General features: G+C 36.4%; 2 long non-coding RNA genes across 2 annotated transcripts; both read left to right on the top strand.

Annotated features, from left to right (window-relative positions):
- Window positions 1–5,625: 5,625 nt before the first annotated feature.
- On the top strand, window positions 5,626–8,786 carry LOC121989186. Its single transcript, XR_006114200.1, has 2 exons — window positions 5,626–5,984; window positions 7,988–8,786. It is a non-coding gene; the product is annotated as an uncharacterized LOC121989186 (long non-coding RNA).
- Window positions 8,787–13,143: 4,357 nt separating this feature from the next.
- Window positions 13,144–14,427, top strand: LOC121990579. The gene is made up of 3 exons (XR_006114630.1): window positions 13,144–13,159; window positions 14,181–14,235; window positions 14,315–14,427. It is a non-coding gene; the product is annotated as an uncharacterized LOC121990579 (long non-coding RNA).
- Window positions 14,428–15,203: the final 776 nt, after the last annotated feature.

Raw genomic sequence — 15,203 nt, 5'->3', positions numbered from 1 at the left:
TACATGTCAACGTTGCGGGAATGCAAATGGGAAAAGTGGACATAATTGAATCCATTAAATTTTTAATTATTTAAAATGGCGTTAAAAAATTGAAGAAATTAATCTTAAAAATAACTACAAATAATCTTTATAATTTCAAAAATATCTATTTTCATTGTGAAAAAAGAAATTAAAAATAAAATGGATTCTGCAAAGTCAAAATCGGTTTCGTAGAAAATAAGAATGACATTACGAAGTATATGAACAGAGTGAGCCATTAAGAATTCATGAAATCGTCCTACTGAAATTTCTACGATGGGAGGATATTTCTATGATAAAAATGTAAAATTATTGTCCCACTCTGTTAGAAAGGAGTAGATCAAATACGGAGTAGGTCTCCATGTGAAAAGCTATTTCATGATTTTACAAGCATTCTAACTCTTATTCTATTTTATAAATCTATCGTATGATTATCAACTTAATTAGCCAGGCCGTTAAGAATTCATCTGTTGTATGATTATCAACTTAGTTAGTTGGGCCGTTAAGAATTTTGATGATCCCTTTTCTCATGGTCCCTCTTCTCATGACTGTCCTATACTATTGTGAGAAAATAAATTATAAAGTAAAAATTAGTCATCATATTAAAATATAATTTCTCAATTTTTATTGGGATTCGAGTCTCTTTCATGCATTTCAAGCAAACATTGGATGTCAAAAACATTAGGCCTCTTAAGTATTGTAACACAAATACTTTAATCACACACTGACAGAAGTTGACCAAGCAATCTAGAGCAATAGTTTCACCCATATGTAGGTATTCATCACAAATGTCAACAGGGGATCCATATGTCAATTGACGGGTAGCGGCTGTGGATTTCTGAAGGGGTGATAAACTATGTGTTCCCGCTGCATCAATCCTCCATTTAAAATATTCTGAATGATATCGCAAGACATTGACTATACTAAGGAATCTCTTTGCATCTGAAATCATCGTTGAAATACTTCATCAGGATATACCGGCTGATCAGAGAAATAATCATTTAAGAAGTGATCATGTCTGATTTTACGATCTCAATTTAAATACCTTTTATGAGTTCTATCATAAGAACTTTGAGTTGCTTGAACTTTCATTTCTTCATGCTCTAGTAGCATCAATGTCATTTAATCCAAGTTATCATTTAAATCAGCCAAAAAATTTCTCCACTGATCACGGAGAATAGAATGTTGGACCCTTGCAGCCGACAAGAGGGGGTGAATTGCCCTGCACAAATAAACGACAAATACCTTTCTCAACTCGATTGGGCATTAAAACAATTATACACTAAAAATATAACAGAATAAAAAAGAGTACGAGACAATAATTTTACTTGATTGGCAATCAGAGAATTGCTACTCTAAGGAAGATAAATCACTATCAAACTCTCCTTCTCGAACAAAACGTCTGAGGCAAAGAAACCTCGTACATGGAAATGTAGCTGGAAAGTGAAGAAGTGAATAGAATTCAAAGTACAATGTGTGTTGTTTTGAAAGGAGAAGACCAGGACTCTATTTATAGCCCACTGATTGAAAATGACCATTTGCTGACGTGGCACAGTTCGGGGCGCCCCAGTGTGGTAAATCTTATCTCCACACAAATGGCTACACAACAGGCAAAAGATAATATTTTATTTGGTTCAGGCGCCTAGAATAGCTCCGGGCCTAGACAATCTTTGAACAGGGGTGAAGGGAAAAGAATTTAGATATCTCCATAATGGTATGATATTGTCTACTTTGGGCCTATACCCTCATGACTTTATTTTTAGGCTTTTCGCAAAAAGTCTCATGCCAATGGAGATATATTTTTTATTATAAATCTATGATCTTTCCCATATGTTTTCAATGTGGGACTATATTTGTAACCTTACAACACTAACAATCCCCCTCAAACAAAGGACCACAGTGTCCCTCCTTAAGTATCATGTCACTCTTGATTTGCTCAGGGTCTCCTCTCGAGCATCAGATCACTCTTGACCTACTCAAGACCTTCCCTCAAGCATCAGGTCACTGACCTGCTTAGGGTCCCTTACTCCGTTTAAGGTTTTACTCACATGGCTTGATCTTAGATCATGACTTCGACTTGTGCTTCTTGTGGCGGTTAGTCCGGTGAAAAGCGACCTCGCTCTAATACCAATTGAAGGATTGAAAAGAATTTAGATATCTCCACAATGGTATGATATTGTTCACTTTGGGCCTAAACCCTCATGGCTTTGCTCTTGGGCTCTCCCCAAAAGGCCTCTTGCCAATGGATATATCTTTTTTTATAAACCAATGATCTTTCCTATGTGTTTTCAATATAAGACTATGTTTGTAACATTGCAACACCAACAAGGGGCTCCTTGCCAAGGCGCCCCTAGCTGGATAAACTGATTCAGACTCCCAGAATAGCTCCGGACGCTCGGACCAAAGTCAACTTCATGTTAACTTTTTATCCGGGTCTTCCGCTCCGGCTCAGTTTGCTTAAGTGATTTTGGCCATCCGGAATAGAGCTCACCCGAACTCATTTTCCAGACTTCTCAAGCAACCTTCCGCTCTAGTTTTTTGTTCCTCGAAAATGTCACGCGCTTTATTCTGTTCGTCAACATACTCTTTCGCAGCGCCTCGTTCCTTGGATGCACCGAGCCCGTCAACTATCTCCTGTGTCATCCTTCTCACTAACTACATCTTTCGCTCGTTTTCCTGTGATCCTAAGCTCTCGCACACTTAGATACATGGTGTTAAAAGACAACAGGACCTAACTTGACTTGGTTGATCACATTAAAACTACCATGGGGTATTTACATATAATGCCTAGAGTAATTGGGATTGTGAGACATTTAAAATAAATAAATACTATCAATGTAGTTTGAGAAGATAATAATGAGGATTATAGCTTCTATACATGAATATAAAGAGGTATTTGTAACGACTAGTTTTATAACGACTAGTTTGTAAGGGTTACTTTTATAAATACTAATTTGTAATAACTATTTTTAAATCGGCTAGTTTTATAATGATTACTTTTATAACGGTCAATTTTATCCATCTCTAGTTTGTTAACGACTATTTTTATACTGACTCTTAACAAATTTTATAAAGATAATTTTAAAAATATCCACTGCATACCATATTTCTTTTTAATATATTTACAAAATTTAGAATGTAATGTAAGCTTATATTCTATCATTCCACTAGTATCCTTCATAAAGATTTATAATCTTTCCTTTTGCATTTTAATTCGCTCTCTTTGTAATTTTTCCATTTTTTTGCCATTTAATATCAAATTCCATGTCATCAATGTCTCGAGTTTTGGATTTGTCCTTCTTTTTCACTGCCTTTTGTCCCATTGGATGAGTATGGACTTTACAATCATCTATGTCAATAAGAGCATCTGAATGAATTGGATGAGGATATGTGTCCACTTGATTTTGAGGTCTTAGATTTTTTGTTAGCACGATGACTAACTCTCTATGAAGCATATTTCTCACAATCTCTGAGAAATCGCCAGACATTCATAGTTAAAGGACTTGTTGCAATATTTTTCCTCCCACATTTTATGTGCTCTCATGAGTACATCCTCATCACTCCACCCGCTTTCACGATATGTATAAAAGTTGTTATATGTTACTATAAATACATTCACCATCGAATGATGCCTATTGAAACATGATTTTACCTTCATCCAAGGTCGCTCCACAAATCCATCAAGCTGATACTTGTTGTAGTGATCTGTGATTTATTTCTAAAAAGTTTGTTCCTTTTGATCATTATTGATGATTGGATCAGTTTTAATATTGATCCATGTTTTCGCAAGATGTATCTCTTTGTCCATTGATCACTTGGCTCGTTTGGTGTTACGCACATCCGAACTCCCTTCATTGCTCAACACTGAGACCTCATATGTTGTTGCTGATTTTTGTCGGTAACGGATAGGTCTATGCTAGTCCTTTTTGATTCGTCTGAGAGCATGAATAAGGGTTGTAAAGAAGAAATTCCATAAGAAAGAGATGACATTACGAATTGACTTATCATAGACTGATAATATTTGGGAGAATACATATAAAATGAAGGTTGAGGGGCATTACTTGGAGGAATTGATAAGTTTTGAGAACTTTAAAAATTTGAAAGAAATTATGGAATATATGAAATATTTGAAAAAATTTAAGGATAGTGTGTGGAAGTGGAAAATTAAGAATATTAAGTATGAGGATGATAATATGAACTTTACAAACTTATTTTTTTTTTAGAATTGAAAAAAATTCTAAAGCCTCTGCTATAAGTTGGATCCATTCAAAAAAAAATAAAGGATGAAATGTATTATAAAAAATAAGAATGGAATGACTTTTGGGTATAGGATGAATTAAAAAAAATTAAAAGAGAGGATGGTTATATATAATCTAAAATTGATGACCATTAGAAAAAAAATTTTAAAAATGATAGAAAAATAACATTCTAAACAAAAATTTGCAATGGCAGCAAGCAGGTTGAAAAAAAATGATAAAAAAATAACATTCGAAACAAAACAACGTTTGAATAAAAAAACCTTCGAAATAAACGTTTAGAAAAAAAACTGAAAAACTAATTATATCATATTAAAAAATTATTAATCATCATGCCCACTTAGGAATAAGAATTTTATCCCAATCCTCTCTCTCTGTATATATATATATATATATTTTTTATTTTTTTATTATCCTGCGCGATGCTACAGTGCACGACTATGCGTGTCGCACAGGATAACAACTGTTTTTTTTTTAATTTATGAATTAAAAAATAAAATATTTTTTTAAGAGTTTATTTTTAGGGTTCAGGCTTTGGTTATAGTGTTAAATTTTTTTTTTTTTTTTTAGATTTTACCTCTAGGGTTTAAGTTTTCCAATTAGGTTATAGTATTTGGTTTTAAAATAAAATTAATTTAAGCATTTATTGAGTATTGTAATATGTTAAGGGGATATATTAAGATATTAAATATTTATATAAGGAAATGTTAAAATTTTTAATTGATTTTTAAATTTAAAATATTAAAAAAAAAAAAAACCGAGCGATCTTCTGCGCGCGCGCACAGTCGCGCACTGTACGAACGCGCAGGAGATCACTCCTCTATATATATATATATATTATTTTTTATATTCGATCATCAACATGTATCTCATTTTTATTTTCATGAAAATATTTATTCAATCGAAGGAGCACGATGAAGAAGAACCGACAAATATATTGAAATATTTTTTTCATGAGAATGATAAAGAGTAATAGGATAATAGATAAAATATAAATACCCAAAATTTCGATGAGTATAAAAATTAAATATCTAATAGATATAAAAATTAGTATAAAAATAAATATAATAAATAGACATAAATATAGAAAATATAAAATTCTACCTAAATCCTATCCCTTACCATCCCTCCCACTGATTCTTAAAAACCTGGTTCGATTTATCCAACGCAACCAAAAATTTACAAAATAAGAAACCTGGCCACCGCACGGGTTTAAAAAAAACAAAAAATCTAAAAAAAACCACGAGATGCCCTTAGTACTTTTAACAATTACGAACATTTTAATTTTTTGTGTTTATTTAAAAGATGACGTGGCAGATAAATAACTAAAACCGATCAATTCGAACGGCACCATCGGCAAGTGCTGGAGAAGAAGCCGAAGGATGCTACTGTCCGGCGGAAACCCTAATGCTACCTCGCCAAGAACCCTAATTTCTTCCAATAACGGTAGATTAGATCTGGTTTTCTTCGTCCCCAGTATGGACGAGGGCAGCGTCGACGTCGATATTGGGTTGGATCGCCTCGGAAGAGCAATCTGCTACGAGGTTTTTTTTAGTAAGAAAAGAGCAATTCCACCACCCTTTTTCTTCCTTTTATTTCTCTTAGTAAATGATACTGAAAGAGGACACTTCAGAAGGTTCAATCTGGCTCAATTTCGTCTTATGACGGCGTGTGCGGCGAGTAGATCGTTGAATGCACTGAGACTATCAGGTTCGTTTTCGCTCTTCCTTTTCTAATTGTTCCGTTGCTTCATGCATTGGATCTGGCATTTCTGTTCTCTGTAGTTAGCAAACCTATTAGTAAGTGGCATTTTTTAGCTGTTACAGCTCATGATTCATTACCAATTCCCGATATTGTGAACTTGCTTTACCATCACATGATGGTTGTTTTTGCAAACTATTTATTGATATCTGAGGTCAGAGCATTGTTTGATTCCCAACTTGCCTCCTAACTTAGGTTATGAATGAACTTTCTGGAATAGAAGAACTTGAAGAAGAAGAAGAAATCGAAAGGAAAACAAGTCAAAAAGATCAACTAATCCACGAGATCAGAGAAACAATCAATCAAAGTTGGAATCTGCCAAGTAAAAAAAAAAATCCTATAATGCATCTCTAAATGTATAACAATTGTATCAATTACATTCACACTCAACAATAAAAATTGGAAAAGTCAGTCGATCCTTGATGAATTCTGCTCATCCCCAATCAACTTTCAAACTGAGATGTAGTGGGTTATAGATGGGATACAACTTGTGGCAAATTGCCATCTTTGATCTGTCGTCTATAATTTCTATGTAACTATCTTATGTATGGAAATGCACATACTCTGATCCAATATATCAGCACCAACAGATTATGGTGTTTAAAGTCGACAGCGATGTTTCCAAAAGTTTGAGTTCGGGTCTTAATTTTGATCTAATGGCAGAAGAAGGCATATCAGTGGTAACAAAATTATTGAAAGCCTTTGGTTGAGGAAGCATTGATTGGTAATGAAGAATTGCTCTAGGATAGCAAATATTTGTAGTGTGTCTGAGGCTGAGATAAATTTGTTAGCATGGTTTTGAGACCTGAGTGGTCTTAAAACTGTATAGTTTGAGGCTTGCCGAGAAGACCAGCTCGAGAGGAATAGAGTGTAGGGATTTTGAGTAAGAAGATTGGAAAAGTTAATGGTGTAGAAAATTGATACTGTCTTGACTGATGGCGATTTTTGGCCATGGATAAATGAGCTATATTGGTTTGTAGGGAGTCTGCAGTTTCTTGCATTTATAATCTGTAATCGTAGCTTAGCAATAAGCTATTCACTTCTTCAATGGAGGGCCGGTCACCAGAATTTTGTGTAGAAGTCACAAAAGAGTTGTAATCTTTCCCAAGGCCAACCAATAGATACAATAAATGATTATTATAAGAAACAAATTCTCTAAAAGAGGCAAGTTTGTTGAAAATACCTTTTAGTTTCAGAATGTATTCCATTGCCGAGAGACCGTCTTTGTTTTGAAGAAAAAAAAAAATCTGCAACATACTCCTTAGTTTTGACACGCGAGCAAATGACAAGGTAGAGTAAATTTGATCGAGAGCCAAACAAATGTCGTGTGCCGTTGAATACCCAACAATTTAAGTAGCTTGAAAGGAGTTGATTCATATAAGGAAATATTGAAGGGGATTGAAATTAGACTGAGGAATCTGCAGAGGAGTAGAAGTTGAAGTTTGATGATTCATACATGGATTTGGGCTGAGTGGTCGATGATGTCGGGAGAAAAAATCACTGTTGTCGGTGGCGGAAGTGGCTCTGATACCACGAAGAGTTTTCTGAGTGAAAGGAAGCGAAGGAATGTACTGGAAATCAGTACTGTATTCTTGGGTAAAAGGTTTATCTGTATACAACAGATTATATATATTGAAGCTACAATAAATGACCTAACACATATGGCAATTAAGAATATAAAAATAAGAAAATACTAACTATAAAGTAACCATTGATTCTTTGTCTAATGGATCTATTCAGCTTTGAACTTTGATCGGTGATGAATATTAATACCTAGTCCTGCAAAATCTAGACTGTCGTTAGCATCGACTATTAATGAAATAAGCTGTTGTTTCATTCCTTATTCTTGTTATATATACCTTGAAGTTGCAAATGAATTTTCTTCAATAAATATGTGCTAATTTTCGTGAGGTATCTTTGCTTTTTGGCTGATCCTCCTCCAACACCAACAGGCGAAGTCAGTTAGTTTGTCGCTCAGAATCCATCATCGATCTACAGATTTCCGGTTGTGGCTTCTAATCCAAGTTCCGGATCATGCGTTGTTTCGTCCGAGCGTCCCGATCTGTAACCCAGCGGTCTCTCCCGTTCCAACTGTGCCATCATCGACACAGACTCCTCGGCATCATACATAACACTGGTCCTGCACAACGGGCAGGTCGAGTTCATCCGGAGCCATGTATCGCTGCACGAGACGTGGAAGACATGGCCGCAGTTGGGCAACCGTCGGAGATACTCCCCTTTGCGGTACTCAAACTGGCATATCGCGCACTCGGCGATCTCTCTCCCGCACCCGTCTGTGATGGCCTCCTTGTATTGGAACGACGGCATGCAACGGATGACGGCAGAGGCTAAACCTCCACGGCTAGTTTGGCTCGTCGACTCCGGTCCGGCCCGGTGCTCGTCCGGATTCGGAAACCTTCGTCGCTGTCTCCTCGACGCGGCCACACGAGTCGAGGGAAAGCACTTCTTCTTGATGAGGATGATGCAGGCGAGGCAGAGGAAGCTGACGGCAGCTGCGGCGAAAACTTGACGGGTGGCTGCCCGGAGTATCATACTGGTCGATTACTTGGTGGTGGTGGTGGTGGATGATCCGGAGAGGACTTTGAGCTGGAGTGGGTTTGGTTTTAATGAGAGGGAGGAAGTGCATCGAATAGATCAAGAGAATCTTCGTGTTGTACGTCGTGCCTTGTCTTGGACGTTGGAGACGGGCGATAGCGCGATTTCCCAAGGTTGGCTCGGGGACTCAGAGAAGCTTCGGTCGTGTTGCTTGTTGATGGCCGAAGGCAGCATTTCTGCCTTTGGCCCTTTGAGATTGCTGTTGAGCTCAGTTTTTTTTTTTTTCTCAATCAACGATCCAGATAAATTGAAACGCGCCAATATCATAAGTTTTTTAAACGGTCTAAAAGTGCAATTGGTTAAGAGATATCATTAATAATCTTGATTATTGACTCAAGAATATTAATCCTATTTAGCTTAAGTAATAAATTGTTTAACCATGTTTGCTTTAAGTAATGAACAATTCCTAAGTAACTAATTATGCTCGTCACATTAGCAAACATCAGTAAAATTTAGAATGTGATTATCGCCGAAATGTGAGATTTTTGACTATTCCGGAGTTAAAGAGAAATATTTCGAAAGTTATTCTCGCGGTTCGTTTTGTGCGTGGAGGCAGGCATCTAGGACAAGAAAGGAGCGGAGGCGGGGGCAAGTGCGAACAAAGACGAACAAGGGGTCGTGTGGGCGATGATTCTCCAAGATAGACACCACCCAAAAGCTCTTCCTCCTTCTCTAGTATTCGGCCACCACCACCATCAAGGAACAAAAGAGAACAAGGGAAAAGGAAAGAGAGAGAGCCGACCACAAGAGAGAGCTCCAACAAGAGAATAAGAATTGATGTCACATGAGACCTCTCCTCCTCTTATTTTATAATACTTACCCAAGGCAAATAAGGAAAGATTTTTATAAAAATTAAAATCTTTCTCTTGTTTTTCCTTTTCCCCTTTTATTTTTCCTTTTCTCCTTTAATTGATTGATTGGCCGACCCCTTGCTTGGGCACCAAGCAAGGGTGGCCAACCCTTAAAAAAAGGAAAATAATCTTTGTAAAAATTTCATAAGCAAAGAAGAAAAGCTCTTATAAAATTTTATAAGCTCTCTTTTAATTTCCTAATATGGATGTTAAAAAAGAAAAGTTTTAAAAATTAAAACCAAGTTTTAAAATTTAAAACTTCTCTTCTAAAATTTCCTTTTTAACATGGTTACAAAAATAAAAAATTTCAAATTTAAAACTCCCTTTTTTTTTTCAAAATTATGAGGATGGTTAAAAAAGGAAAGTTTTAAAATTTTTAAACCATGTGGCCTAATTCAAATAAGAAAAGTTTTGTAAATTTAAAATCCTTCTTTTAAAACTTGTAGTTATCTACAAAGAGAAAATTTTAAAAATTCAAAACACCCCTCCTTATTTGGATTATGGTGGTCAGCCCCTCCTTGCTTGGGCATCGAGCAAAGGGTCGGCCCTCTTTGAGAAGATAGTGGCCGACCCCTATGACTTGGTCACCAAACCATGGACCGACCTCCTCTTGGACACCAAGATGGGCTTTTCATGAGTGGATTTGAGGCATTAATGAGGCTACGACAGGGACCTAGAGGAGAAATTGGTTTTGGCCTTCCGATGAACTCGAGTATCCCGTGTTCGCCCCGAACACACAACTCAAGTTCATCAATAATAACTCATTTCACTAGAGAGTTATTATTGCATTACCGCACCAATCCCAAATTACATTATGGGTTCCTTTTTATCATGAGTGTGTTAGTCTCCCTGTGTTTAAGATATCGAATGTCCATTAATTTAATTGAGTTACTGACAACTCGCTTTAATTAATATCTTAGTCCAAGAGTAGTACCACTCAACTTCATCGTCATGTCGGACTAAGTCCACCTGTAGGGTTTAACATGACAATCCTTATGAGCTCCTCTTGGGGACATTCTCAACCTACATGACTAGGACACAGTTTCCTTCTATAATCAACAACACACACTATAAGTAATATCATTTCCCAACTTATCGGGCCTATTGATTTATCGAGCTAAATCTCACCCTTTGATAAGTCAAAGAAATAAATACTAAATATATGTGCTTGTTATTATATTAGGATTAAGAGCACACACTTCCATAATAACTAATGTCTTGTTCTTTTATTAAGTCAGTATAAAAAAAAGTTACCTTAAATGGTCCTACTCAATACACTAAGAGTGTACTAGTGTAATTTATTAGTCAAAATAAACTAATACCTAATTACACTACGACTATTCCAACGGTTTGTTCCTTTCCATCTTAGTCGTGAGCATCTGTTTATATTTTATAAAGAACTAATAACATGCTCTTTTGTGTGTGACACCACACACTATGTTATCTACAATATAAATTAATTGAACAACTACACTTAGCAAATAAATACAGACATTTGACCAATGTGATTCTTTTATTTCAAAAATAAATGTTTACAAAAGCTAGACTTTTAGTATACACTCTAACACTCACCTGAACCCAACTCTGACATTCTCCTCGAGTAGACTTCATTCCTATCTTCTCATCCCTCAAACACTGCACACGTCCTTCCACTACAACAAAAATGTTAAACAACAACACCACAAAGACAATGGTTTTAGATGAAACTGTTGTAAATTTGGTAAAAGACAACAGTTTTATCTAAAACCGTTGTCTTTGAGCTCCCATAAAATACAAAAGACAACAGTTTTGTGAAAATCGTTGTCGTTGAGCAATTTTTTTTAAAATCAACAACGCATTTTACAACGGTTATCTAAAACCGTTGTCTTTAAGCATTTTTTTAGGGGCTACGACAACAGTTTTGATAAAACCGTTGTCTTTGACTTTATTTGTTCCGTCATTTTCCCTCTCACAATTTTACTTTCCCTCTCTCCGCAAAATTTTTTCGGCGCCTTATTCTCCCCTTCGCATTCTCGATCTTTCACGCCATCCACTTCTGTGTGCTCTCCTCTCTCCCTAGTGAGCTAGTTTCTGAGCTCGACGTGGCCTTTGACCTTCCACTGCTGCTTCTTCGCCAAAGGTGGCACTCCTCCGTCGATTCATAACCTGTTTATCTTGTTGAACGAAGAAGACAGCTGCTCATGGAGGACGACGGTTTATTCCTCCAACAATTCGATCCAAAAGACTTGGAGATCGCAGCCGAGTTCCTCACCAATTGGCTTCCCTTCCTCACCCGATCCCTCTGTGATGGTTGCTCCGCCACTGTCTGAAGCCGCATCGACTCCCTTCGCCCAAGTATCTCCTTTCCTTTCTCGGTTCTTGATTTGTTGATCCCTTTCCCTTTCGAAGAATGCTAGATTACTTAGTTCGCTGGGGTGGTGCTCTTCTTTAGGGTTTCCTGTCGAAGCCGACGCGGATGCCTCCGGGTCCACTTCCACGGAGGATCAGGCGTCTTATGCCTCTGCTAGCTTTGCTGCCCCCTTTCCCGATGCCCAACCAACTGGGTAGGACCCGGATCTGACGTCTTCACCGGAGTCCCCTCAAATCCGGATGTCTTGGGCCGACATGGCTCAAGAAGACAAGTTCAAGGAGGCTGCGGCGCAGGAGGAAAAGGCGGAGGAGTCAGGGAGAACTTCGATTGAGGGAGCAGCAAGAGTTAAAAGGGAGATTGCGAAGAAGGAGACGGGATTGTCAAGGGAGCAGAGGGAAGAAATACACTTTAGGAATGTTGTCAGGAAGAAGGATTTCATATGCCTGGAGAGGGTCAATGACAAGATTGTTAATATCCTCAATGTCCTCAAGCTGCATACTGGAGTATTCAGCACTGCCGAGCAAAAAAGAATTGTGGATCTGGTCTATGAGCTGCAAGAGAAAGGGAAGAATCATGAGTTGGGAGGTGAGTACAACATAAAAAGATTAGCTTTAAGCAGTGTTTATTTATTTATTATCAATCCTAAGCTAATGATTCAAGAACCCTAATGGAAATTGGGCACCTTTTTAGAAATAATGTAAAAAAGATCGATAGATAAGAGAACTGAGAAGCAATCATCATCATCAAATCATATTGTTCTTTTGTTAGTTTTTGTCCAAATACCTACCGAACACAAATATTGTCCTGACTTAACAAATATATGGTTGATACATGGTTTGTAGTTTCACTTCATAAATGTTGAAGACCCTCTTGGATGACTAACAGCTTCTCTGTGCTCAAGTATATACATCTGTGCTTTCTGTTTGTTCGCTTGAACGAATAGTATGAACACTGATCCAGAAAAAATTATAGTCATGTTTGTCTTTCCATTTATTAGGAGGCCCTGATTAGCAGCATATATCCTGAGCAGAAATTGAGCTAGCACCTACCTATCGTCTGGCAGCCTAGTTGTCTTTGTATGCATTGCTTGTTCCTTTTAAGTTCTGGATCAGAAGGTGCATCAAAGATTGTCTTCCATCTTGCATTTGATTAATGATGCCTTTAATTCTGTTTTCTTCTTGTTGCTGGTTTAACATTGAAAGATTATATTGAATATGCTGTTTTTTGTTGGATGAATACTTTCAAGTAAACAAAATGTCAACAAAACATAATGGATATTTTGTAAACAATGAAAAATTAGAGCAAATGTAAGCTTCTGCCACATAATTCGTTTTTCCTTGGTATTTGTTTGCTTTATTTGCCATATTTGAAATAACTGTTTTGTTTTATGTTCTCTAAATATATCTTTTATTTAAAGTCATCTCAGGTGTGACTGCCGTTGTCTAGAATTTCAATCAAGTATTATAGTTTTTGGCCATTGTGTTATCTGCAGCAATGAAATCCGAATTTGCAACTTTAAGCAACATTCTTTTGTGGTTATATATATAAACTTATTTATTCTTAACTGATGCAATAACAAAACAAACCCTCAAATTACATTGAAAATTGAGACAAAATTGATGAAGTACTGGAAAGTATCTCACACTGAGTACAAAAAATGTCACAATAATCCTAAACTGAAATATTAACATGGATATGCATAGAATGTTGGATACAATCCTAAACTAAAATATCAATGCAGGACTGAACTTGTTACACCATAATTCTATTAATACTAATACTTCTTAATAGTTATACTAAAGCATTTGAATATAATTTAGAATCTACAACTAGTTAGCTTTTCGTGAATTTCCTTGGAATGGTTGACTGCATAATATTGGCACCTGCTTTGAACTATTCTAGTATGTCTTTAAAATGGAAATGTTTTCAAATCTGTGAACGTTGTTGCTGCAAAATCTTTTCTAATTTGTAAGCCTCTTGTCATTTTTTTATGCTTGTCTTGAGACAATTTTTAATATTATTGCATTATCTTTTTTAAGGGAGTCTGTTATAGTGACGTTAATCCAACATGTGGTGGTTTTTTTAGCTAAGATATTATGGTCTTTCTGATTTATCTGCTCTTTCCTTGGGTGTTACCTGTGTTAGCCATTTATCTCAAGAAACATAGAAAATGGTAGAATATATTCCTAAAATGGTCTCTTCTATCTGGAATTTTCTTGAAACTTGATTTATGAAGTGACAATATTATTCATTGGCTTTGTTGCCTATAGTGAAATTCAATGAATGTTTTAAGTTGTGCTCAATTTATCTCAATGAATGTCTTGGCAGATAAGCTGAGTCAAGCATCAAGAAATCAACTAGTTTTGGTGTCACATAATGTTGGGTAAGTAAGACTTATAATATCAGTTTTAATTTATTGTTTCGAGAAATATGCATGCAATAATTATGTGATTTGTGTATAGTTATCATTGGATTCTCACAGTCATTGATCCATATAAGGAGACAGTTTATTTGTTGGATTCGCGACCTCCTCCCTCGCCACCGGCCGCAACCCTCGGTCTATCTCTTTCCCCTACGTCACCCAGGTCACCTCCTCATTCCTTGTATACGATTTGTTTCCATTGAGTTTTGAGCTTATCTCGGGCTTTAAATCACGGACATCGTGAGGTAGGTTCGATTCAATGTGCTGCTTTATGCTAATCCAAAGGCTTAGGGAAAATCTAATTGTGTGAGCAATTGTATTGGCTGGAAGGATAATCAAACAGTGATATTTTTTCTACAAATCTTGATTCGCAAGAACCTTGTCATTTTGTAACTACAAATGTTGTAACTTTGTGAGCTCAAGTTCATCGAATTTGTTATTGGTCTATTCTGTGCAATCAAAACGGTCCTTATTTATCAATCATGTTTTAATCACTTTCTACATGCCAGGTAGCGTGTGTTCTAATGTTCAAGCTTCAGTGAGATGATTTCCTAGTTTTTATCTAATCTCAAATTCAAGCAAAGTATCAACTAATATATGCAGAACCATGGTGCTTTTGCAGGTTTTTAGGATAATGAGGGACATTGGTTGGATCCCCATTAAAGCAAACATAGAGCAAGCATATATCCACCTCAATAATAGAATACCTAATCATTTGAAGTTTGACCTGAATTGTCTTCTTGTAACTCATGGAAGACTTTTGTCACAGGTGTTCTGTTAGAAGCAGTAATTAGAACACGGGAGATGGGAGCATGCGGTAATCAGAACACGCTTGTCCTTATCCTAATTTTCTAGAATAATCCTTCTTTATACTTTACAGTCAATGTATTAATCCTTAAGGAATTTAATGTTGTTTTTCTTCTGCTGAA

The sequence above is a fragment of the Zingiber officinale genome, chromosome 6B (assembly GCF_018446385.1).
Source record: "Zingiber officinale cultivar Zhangliang chromosome 6B, Zo_v1.1, whole genome shotgun sequence".
Classification (NCBI taxonomy): Eukaryota; Viridiplantae; Streptophyta; class Magnoliopsida; order Zingiberales; family Zingiberaceae; genus Zingiber; species Zingiber officinale.
Note: the sequence above shows the minus strand (reverse complement) of the source record. Positions and strands in the feature narration are given on the sequence as shown.